This window comes from Sceloporus undulatus, chromosome 6 (assembly GCF_019175285.1).
Source record: "Sceloporus undulatus isolate JIND9_A2432 ecotype Alabama chromosome 6, SceUnd_v1.1, whole genome shotgun sequence".
In the NCBI taxonomy this organism is placed as follows: Eukaryota; Metazoa; Chordata; class Lepidosauria; order Squamata; family Phrynosomatidae; genus Sceloporus; species Sceloporus undulatus.
Window position 1 is genome coordinate 166869327 of NC_056527.1, and position 10140 is coordinate 166879466.

Here is a 10140-nt window from a genome sequence, read left to right on the forward strand (position 1 = left end):
GGAAAAGCTTCCCTTGTTTTCCCTGTCCTATTTGCAAAACAGTCCAGATGGGAGAGGATGGACTAGCAGGCTGGTACACATGGACCCTTTTGGAGAAGGGGTTTGGAGATGCTGAGAAACAGTTATGTACGTTGGGAGAAGGAAGGGAAGCATCCCTAAAGAATCCGGCCACAGTCAGGAAAAATTACAACAGTTGTCATTCCAAGTATCAAAAAGGAAGGGACCTTTTTGTTGTTGTTGTTTGTCAATTCCGAGGTTTCGCAGCTGTGAAGAACACTAGAAAATATCCTGGGGGGAAAAAGCCACAGAATGACAATAAACACTTCCTATAATATAGCCATTACTGGAACAGGAAGAACTTGGGGTCAATTGATGGGAGAGAGAGAAGATGGAGATAACTGTTCCATTCAGCACAGTTTGTTTTTATGTTTAGTATTTTTACAAGGAGGTATTTGGGTAAGAAATCAGCATTTCAGAGCAAGAGAGAGAGGTTTATGAATAATGGAACATTTCAAATCCATCTGGTTTCTGAGACATTTTCTTTTTTGGAGAGAGAAATTTTTTTTCGCCACAGCCAATTATATTGCGCAGTCGACTGATAAGCGGTTCTACCCTCCGGCTTATTCTTCGGGCTTAATTTCGACAGCGATAGTTGCTCCCAACCTGAGAGGTTAGTGGCCATATGGAAGCCCAATATGGCATTTAATGGGACACTTGTAATACAGTAGGAAGTAGATTCCAAAAATCATAAATCCACAATGTACTAGATGTTGCAAAATGGGGGATGGGATGGTGGGAGATGCAAAAGGGGAAAATGGGTCTTTGGAAATTTAGCAAGCAATGGCTGTTTGTCCTCAGATGAAGGTACTGAACCAACTCCTGGGCACTTTGACTTCACATCAGCTGGGCTTCAGTGTTTTTCAAATGTTTCTGACAAAACCTGTCTGAAGACTTTCTTGCAGTGAGAAGAAAATGGCTAAAATTACTCATTGCTTCTTTTGAGAAGCAACTTAGTGAAGAATTACATCCCTCTCCACATCTTCTTTCCAGCATTGTCTTAATTCCCATCCAGAAAGCAGGTGCCAAAAAAAAAGACTATGCACTGTCAAAGGGAAGACATTTAAACACCAAGAATGGTATTAATAGAGGATTGTTTTCACTGAGTAGCCCCACTCTTCCCTTCATTTGTGTCCACAAGTCTTGGAAGAAGTCCAACTGAGACCTGCCTCCTATACAAATCTCCTGGCAGATGGGATATGCAACTCACCTTTCCCTGTCATCGCGTTTGTGTTTTGACAATCTGGCATCGAAACTGCAGCAAATGTATGCAGAGCCAGGCAATTCCCTGGCTCCTCTTCTCTCCTCCTTCCCTCCTCCTCCTGATCCTCTTGAAGGAGCTAGTGAGGCATCACTGAAAAGTCTGATGCATGAACAACACCGAGTCTAAGGAGAAAATGAGTATGTTTTAAACAAGTCCACTGGAAAAGAATTAGCAATGAAACTGAAAAGAGCCATATGCCAATAAGGGGGAAAGCAACTCAAAGTGACATACTGTAATAATAATATAATTGAGTTAGGATGAAATCGTGCTGGGATGAAAGCAAAGCAAGGACCAAATGGGAAGAAGCGGAGATGGTGGCAGAGGAGCCGCCTTTTTAAGATGGACAACCAGACTGGAATTCTCCTCTCATGTGTCTTTATATTATGAACATCCCAGTGGCGTTTTGATCCATTGGGGAGCTTCTGCACAACAGAATGTGGGTGAACTGGAAGGAACCATTATGCATTGACCTAGAAATATAGAGAAAAGACTCAGAAGATGGGTTAAAATAAGGCCACTTTACTTAACTGTTAAAACTCCAATGCTTCATTGAGCCCTAGCAAGTGCAACATAGAGTTGAGCCAGGGGCCATTTCCAAATATCGTTCTCAACTGCCAAGGGTCAGCATCCTGGGTGCAATGTCATCCTGTATTTCTGCAGGTCAATATTAGGTGGCCAGTCATTTTTGAAGGGCGAGTCTCCCAGGCCAATCTTTCCTCACCTCAAGCCCTGTAACTTTTCTGGAAAGCTTACCCCCTTCTACCATCCAGGCCCTACTCAAGATTAGATGCAAGTCTGTCAGGGAACCCTCTTTCAACCAACACTGTCCATCATTGTTTTGTGGGATTTTCGTGGCCATGTTTATTCCTGACGTTTCAGCATTTCTCTGAAGATGGCAGCCTGAGATGCTGGCGAAACGTCAGGAATAAACTCTTCTAGAACATGCCCACAGAGCCCGAAAAACCCACAAAACACTATGTATGGATGCCGGCCACGAAAGCCTTTGACTTCACATTGTCCATCATTTCTTACAGATATAATGGATGGATGTCAGACCTTCTTAGAAGAGACACTCCAGCACCTCTGTCACAGAGGAGACAAAGGCTACTACTAAGCTGTGTGTACACAATCTAAAAGAGCCAGTGTGATGTAGTAGTTTGAATGTTGGACAATGAACCTGGGGACCAGGATTTGATTCCTGCTCAGACATGAAACCCACTGGGTTGCCTTGGGCAAGTCACATGCTCTCAGCCTCAGGGGAAGACAATGGCAAACCACCTCTGAACAAATCTTGCCACAAAAAACCCAAGATATAGTCACCTTAAGGTTGCCATAAATCTGAAACGACTTGAAGGCACACAACAACAACAACAACATCTAAAAAGAAATGAATTCTCTTGGCCCTTCTGAACTATGGTTCAACATGAAAACTCCTGCAAATTTAAGTGAATAACCAAACAATTGGAACATGTAAGGAAATGGAAAGTGCTAGGTTCCTAGAAGAAAGGAGGAGGCTGGGAGCCTTTCCAAGCCAGAAAGAGATATAGCTCTATGAGCCAGAGCTTGTCAAAGTTCGTTTAGAATGCTTTGAAGAAGCACATCCGCTTTGTGTTATAAATAAAGAGGCCAGTAATTTGCATGGATTAGGATTGTTAACATTTATCAATTGCTGGCATTTAAAGAACTCCCAAATTCTTGATAATAGTGTCTCTTTGTAGTGAAGGATTGATGGTAGGAGTGAAAAAATCCAATGAATTCAAAAGCTGCAGATGAGAGAAAGTCAAGCCGTCCAGATTTAAACCAAGATACCATTAGTGACTCCCATAAATCAAATCATTTTTATAGCAAGGATGCCGTTGAATTACCATCTGGACTTTTTAACCCTGGTATCTCTTTCCAAAACCTCCTGTAATATTGAAAGTAGACTTAACCCTTCCTTTCATCTCTGCGACTCTGACTGGGTGCCAGTTCTCATTTGGAGGAAATTACCTCGGCTTTGTTTTGAAACGTAAGAGAGTAAGGGAGCAAGTAAGGAAAGAATACAATGTCACAATTGATGCAAGGATAGGAAAGCTGTGCGGCGGCTCCAGAGAGGAGAGGGAAGAGAGAAAGAAGATCATAAAAGAATAAAATATGTTCTGCCTTGCAGGAGACTGTCGGGAGCAAAGATTTAAAATCAAGGTAGTGGGAGTGGAAAGAGAGGAGGATGGTTTTAATATAAGCGAAGGACAGAGGACAGGATCCAAGGACAGCATAAGAACTCAAGAGCGCTTCAGTTTAAGTTTTGACTCGATATTTTGCATCAGTTCCAGCTTTCCTCTTCTGATCAGTCTTGCAATTTTGCACCTCTTCTCAGATGCCTTCCTCTGATCTTGTTACCCTTGGGACCACTTACTCTGTCTTCTCCCCATTCCTGTTTTTGGTATTGCCTTCTCAGATGGTCTCAGCATTAAATTTAGTCATTGCAGGGACATTCACTTTCAGCCTTGTCCTTTGGCATCAGGGACATTCATCCAAACACTCTCAGAAGCATCTCTGCTATCAGCGGAGCACTCAAGAACACAAGAGGAAATCAATCCAAAGTAATAGAAATAAAGGATTCTACTTAGGTTGCCTCAAGCATCTTGGGTTAGGTCTGTTGATGCTGGTAGTCGAACCAGATTGGCTTTGTAACTATCTCTGCATTATTAATGATGGTTCTTCACCCCAGAATATAATCTAGTGATAGAGGATGACTTCCATGTTAGTGGGGTGGTGAATCAGCTGGAAATGTTAAAGGAATTAGCTATTCAAGTTCTCTTTCCACCTTGTTAGCACCAGATTCAGCACCTTGGATAGCCCCTTTTACCAACCAGAACTCCAACTGGGGGGAAAGTGGGATAATAACAGTCACCAACATCAAGAATAGTTTCGCTACCCAGTTGGCATAAAAGTCAAGGAGATCTTGATAAGGGAGGTCAAGATGGGTTGCTGACAGATTCTTAGACAGGTAGTAAAAACATTCCATAGCATTGAGCCACGGTGGTAAAAGTGGCGTCAAACCAGATTATTTCTCCAGTGTGGATGCAGACTTTGAAATGTGATCCAAAAAATTAACTTTTCTAGGATGACTGGAAAGTGGCACAATGAGTTTTGCTGTTTACTTTCCTAATGAAAAAAATGCATATTAAATTCTTAATGGTTGCCTTTAAAAGTGTGCTTTTGTTGGTCTTTACCGTCCAGTGTACTCCAGTGTATTTTTTTCTCACCTCACTCTTTTCCTCCCTTTCCACTCAGCCTTTTTTATTATTATTATTACAGATGACCTAACATTTTCACACCAGGTTTGATGCCAAAAATCCCCCCCTTCCCTTTAGTCTATTGGCGACACGACAGCTATTTCCTATGTGTCTCTTTCCGGAACGCAGCCAAGGCAGCACTCGGAGCTTTTGTTGAAATGGACTTCAGCCTTCCGCCGTGTGTCAAGATTATCTGCAAAAGAAGGTCGCAACCCACTTCCTGCAACTCTGGACACAGGATGAGGAAATGAAGAGGAGCGGAGTTACTGATTTGATTCTGGAGGTCATGGCAGTCGGCTCCAAGGGTGAGGGGCAAGCTCTCCAAAGGAAGCTCAACAACTCCCAAACCCTGGAGCTGCGTTGTGCCAGACCTATGCAAAGAGATTTCATTTTTCCTCCCCCCCCCCCCTTTAAAAGAAGAAAAAAAAACAAACAGGACAAAAAAAGAGAGAGAAGAGAAAGAGAGACAAAGACCTCCTGACAATGACACTACGGAATGGGAAGCACTTCTCAAAACAGCTGACAAAACAAATAGGACAACTGTGGGTCAATGCTAAACACTTCTGAAACATCTATCATTATTGTCAGAAGACTAACCGAAGCTGTCGGGAAGATTCCGGCCCTGTCTTCTGGCTGGCCCCAAAGGGCACCAAGACTATTTTGTCCCTTCGGCCCTTCTTCCTCTTGAAGGCTTTCCAATTCTCTGGCACAAACCGAGAGGTGTTAAAGGTTAAGTATCTGACCCGGTGCCAGGCGTAAGTCACTTCTAACCTAAGGGAGGTCTCCAGCTTTCCTCATCACAGGGTGGGGAAGGTGGGAATCTGGCCAGGAGTTGGAGGGGATGACTTTGAGTACGCTTGGCAGAACCCCAGGCCCTCTCCAGTTTCAGGCTTGCTGAGAATCTGTATGCAAAGCAGATCCTGTTCCATCGTCTAAGCTGCAAGCACAGCCTCAGTGTCTGCTTCAAGGACTGAAGCCATGAGCTGATCTTCACAGTCAGAATGATGGCACAATACCACTGTCTTGGGACTAATACGTTCCTCAAAGTCTGGCACAGGTACAATCTGCCCCCACACACACACACACACACACACACACCAAGAATACATCTGCACTGCAGAAATAATGCAGTTTGACACTTGCCATGGTTCAATGATATGGAACCCTGGGATTTGCAGCTTTGAGACATTTACCCTTCTCTGTCTATGATGCCATCCAATGTGGATGCATTCCATTTGTATTCAAAGATGCACCGACACTGCAGAAATAATGCAGTTGGACACCACTTTAACTACCATTGGAATTCTGGGATTTGTAGCTTTGTGAGCTATTTAACCTTCTCTGTTAGAGAGCTCTGGTGCCATCCAGAGTAGATACATCCCACGTGTATCCTAGGCTGCATCTACGCTGCAGAAATATTGCAGTTTGATACAGCTTTAACTGCCATGGTTCAATACTATGGAATTCTGGGGTCTGTAGTTTGTTGTGTCACCAGAGCTGTCTGTTAGACAAGGTTACATATCTCACAGAACTACAGTTGCAAGAATTGCGGTGCACTGAGCCATGGCAGTTAAAGCAGTGTCAAACAGTGTAGTTGCAGCTTAGGACACAGATGGCATGCATCCACACTATAAAAAAGGATTGCTCTTTGACTGCCATGGCTCCATTCCACTGAATGCTGGGCTTTGTAGTTTTGCGAGGCACCAACACTCTTTAGCAGAGAAGGCTAAAGACTTTGAAAAAGGACAGATCCCTGGATTCCATAGGATGGAGCTACAACATTTAAAGTAGTTGAACTGCATTATTTCTGCACTTTAGAAGCACTTTCCAATGGACTCTAAACCTCAGATGGCCCTTTTAGTACATCAGGAGCAAAACTATTCCTGATTTGTTGACTGGTTTGGGGTTGGTGCAGCCTGTGCTGGTACAGATGCCACCGAGCACCATTTCCTGCTGCCTAATGTGCAAGAGCACACTGAGTTGTTGCAGACAGAGAGAACAGCAGAGAAACACTTTCCCTTCTGTAGATCCGGAATGTTTTTCCCCCCTGTTTTAACCCTGGTCCTAATTGCCCTTCAGTATCAAAATTAATTGTGTTTTCTACTAAAAGGCCAGTGTAGCTTAAGGTTACTCCAGGGTCCCGGCAGCCAATGCATCTTCCATAAATGGCTTGATTGCCGTCTGTGGAAAGGAGTGCGAGGAGAGATTTGCTTGACCGAGGCTATACATTACAGTCCAATTAAGGTGAAGATCACTACATGAGTTTTTAACTTTATCTACTAACTGTCGGCAGGGCTAATGGCAACTCTTCGATTGGAGGGGAAGGCAGAATCCACCTGATCCTGCAGGAGAGTTGAAGGAAAGGATTACTTTGTCCTTTGTAGCCCTAAATACATCTAGAAAGTTCTCATGGTCATTTTTCATAGCCCAGGTCAAATCTCCGCCATGAAGTTCAGTAGATCTGCTTCTCTGGAATTGGTGGTGTGAATGGTTCAGCTCATTGTTGTTTTTGAGTGCCTTCAAGTTGTTTCTAACTTAAGGCAACCCTAAGGCAAATCTATCAAAAGGTTTTCCTGGCATGTTTCTTAAGAAGGGGGTCACCATTGCCATCCTCTGAGGCTGAGAAAGTGTAACTTGCGCAAGGTCACCCAGTGGGTTTCCATCGCTGAGTTGGGATTCGAACCCTGGTCCCAGTGTCCTAGTTGGAAATGACTTGAAGGCGCACAACAACAACAACAATATATGCAGAACTAAAAGGCTTTCAGAGACATATCCCTTTTGGTGGTGTCCCCATGTCTGTGAAATTCTCTCCCCTGCAAAAAGTGCATTGAGTATTATCTAGATCTACCTATAAGAGGACCTGAAAACCCTTCTTCTTTTGCCAAGCGTTTAATTCCTTGGTATTAGGAAGGTAAGAATTCATTCGTTTTGATTTTATTGCATTTCTGTGAATCTCAGCTGGCTTCTCCACCTTCTCCTGCTCATATTTTGTATCAGGTTGTGAGACTTTGGGTTGATAAGCAGTGGGTTGCATGGAAATATGTGCACATTTTACTTAATTGGTTCATATTCCCCACTGAATAAAATCCCTCTTTGTGCATTTATCCTCCCCACAAAAAAGTTGCACATCTTAGCTACTCAAATGTTAAGATGCCGAGAGTTTGGGAGAAATGAAGTGCACATTCTTTTGTGGCGCTTTCTCCCAAACACCCCCACAGTGTCTCACACATGTGTGAAATCTCAAGGTGGGGTAAGTTCCTTCTCAGAAGGAGTCTCAAAAAGTGTGAAAAGGCTATTTTTGTCAAGGCTGTCAAAACCAAGGAAATTAATGCCCACCCCCAATTTGCAAGGCTTGCTTTGCAAAGCTGTTCTGAAGTTGCTTTAAAAAAAATCTAAACAAATCTGGTTAATGTGATTTATTTCAGTTGTATTTCAGCTCTTGGATGCCCTCCCCTCTTCATTTTACAACTCTGCTAAGAAAAAAGACTTTCTTCCCCTGAAAATCAAAGCAGGAACTTATGTTCAATGGTCCATAGGGATCCTCCTAGGTGTAACTCGGGGGTGCGACCCACACCGGGTGACACTCTGGTGAGGGTGACACTATTGCTCCCCAAATGTCTGCCTTTGTGCAGAAATGAACTGTGGCATTCACCTGCCTTTTGATAGACTGCACAGTCCCAAGAGGGTTCCAGGAGTAGAACGTTGGTTCTGGGACCCACCATAGCTGACCATTCATGCCATTGGTTGAAAGTTCCCCATCTGGCCTGCAAGCGTCTTATGAGTTTCTGACCCATTTTCACTTAGCATTGAACTGTGGCGGCCAGAACTAGATACAGCCTATCAAACTGTAGTAAGAGGCAATAGGAAAAGAGGAAGATTGTATTATAGGTGGATAGACTTGATGAAAGACGTCATGTCCCTCAGTGTGAAAGACCTAAGCAGGTTGACTTGGAGGTCTGTCATTCATTTTTGTTATTGTTAACAGCCTCGAATCAATTCCGACTCATGGCAACCCTATGGATGGAAGATCTCCAAGACTCCCTATCCTCCACTGCTCTGCTTAAGTCCTATAAATTCATTCTCAAGACCTCTTTAATAGAGTCTATCCATCTAGTATTTGGTCTTCCTCTCTTTCTGCATCTCTCCACCTTCCCTAGTATTATTGTCTTTTCCAAAGGGTCCTGCTTTCTCATGATATGGCCAATGTATGACAACCTCAGCCTCGTCATTTTGGCTTCCAGGCTTGATTTGCTCTAAGACCCATTTGTTTGTCTTTTTTTAGCTGTCCACAGTATACCCAGAACTCTTCTCCAGCACTGCATTTCAAAGGGTAACCATAAGTCAAAGTCAACCTGACAGCAATTAACAACATCAAATTACATCTTATTGGGCAGAAATGAGAGCGTAGGGATGAGTAGCACTATCATGTGCAGGCAACACCCATAAAAATGAATGGATGTTGCAGCAATGTACATCATTCCTCCCGTTCATTTTGATGGATCTTGTCTTCTTCGCTGTCAAACCATCCTGATGAGCCATGCCCATAATGTCTCAATTTGAGCTGCAAGGCGTGGATGAATCAGGTATTTTCCCCTCAACAGATCCATGAAATGTGGAGTCATCATAGCCTGAGGAAGCCATCATTAGTCACTAAAACAAGGGATGGCAAGCCTGCCCCGAGAAATCAATAGAAAGCTTTTGCCTTGTAATGCAAAGATAGCATCGCTGATGTTTATGTCTTTGCCCTTGAGGTGCTTCATGGCTACTTCCCTGACCAGCTTCTGGGGTTTTTTTCACTTCATTTAAGATTTTCTTTGCCTCAGTCCTTTGCCTTCTCTTGCATTCAAACAGAGAAAAAGAAGTCTCTTTTGCATTGCATAAGGAAGCTTGGCTTGCAGAAAATGCCTTGGTAGACTCAGGCCCCAAATAGACAGGCCAAAATAAAGCTGCTTTTGGTCACTTTGGAGGTATGCTGTTTAAACGACACACACATCTTAAGAGGCCAGAAGCTGCGCCAAAGCTGCACTCCAGTCCTTAGGAGTGCAACTTAGGAGTGCAGCTTTAGCATGGCTTCTGGCCTCTTAGGACACATGTATCACTAAAACAGCATACCTCCAAAGTGACCCGAAGCAGCTTTATTTTGGCCTGTCTGATCGGGCCCCAAATTCTAATCCTATTGTTATTGCCAACTGGAATGGACCCACTGAATCTATGAAATTTACCTTTGTGTCAATTCACCATCCAGTAATTGAATTATTGTCTACTGAAGTTGACATTATTTAATAGGATTCAGAACTTTAGCCAAGATCCTGTATCAGAGATCTTGTATCTACAATGATGCCACAATGTGCAACTTTCTATTCATGGAGAGATATCACAGGCATGATAAGAAACAGTGTGAGTGAATTGCAATGATGCACAATAGAGCACCACACCAGACATTTGCTGTGCAATAGGGGCTCCCATTGCACCAAGTGTCCAGATGCACAAGGTGTCCTGTTCTCACCACTCAGTCCTGGGAAGAGAAAGACAGGAATGTTT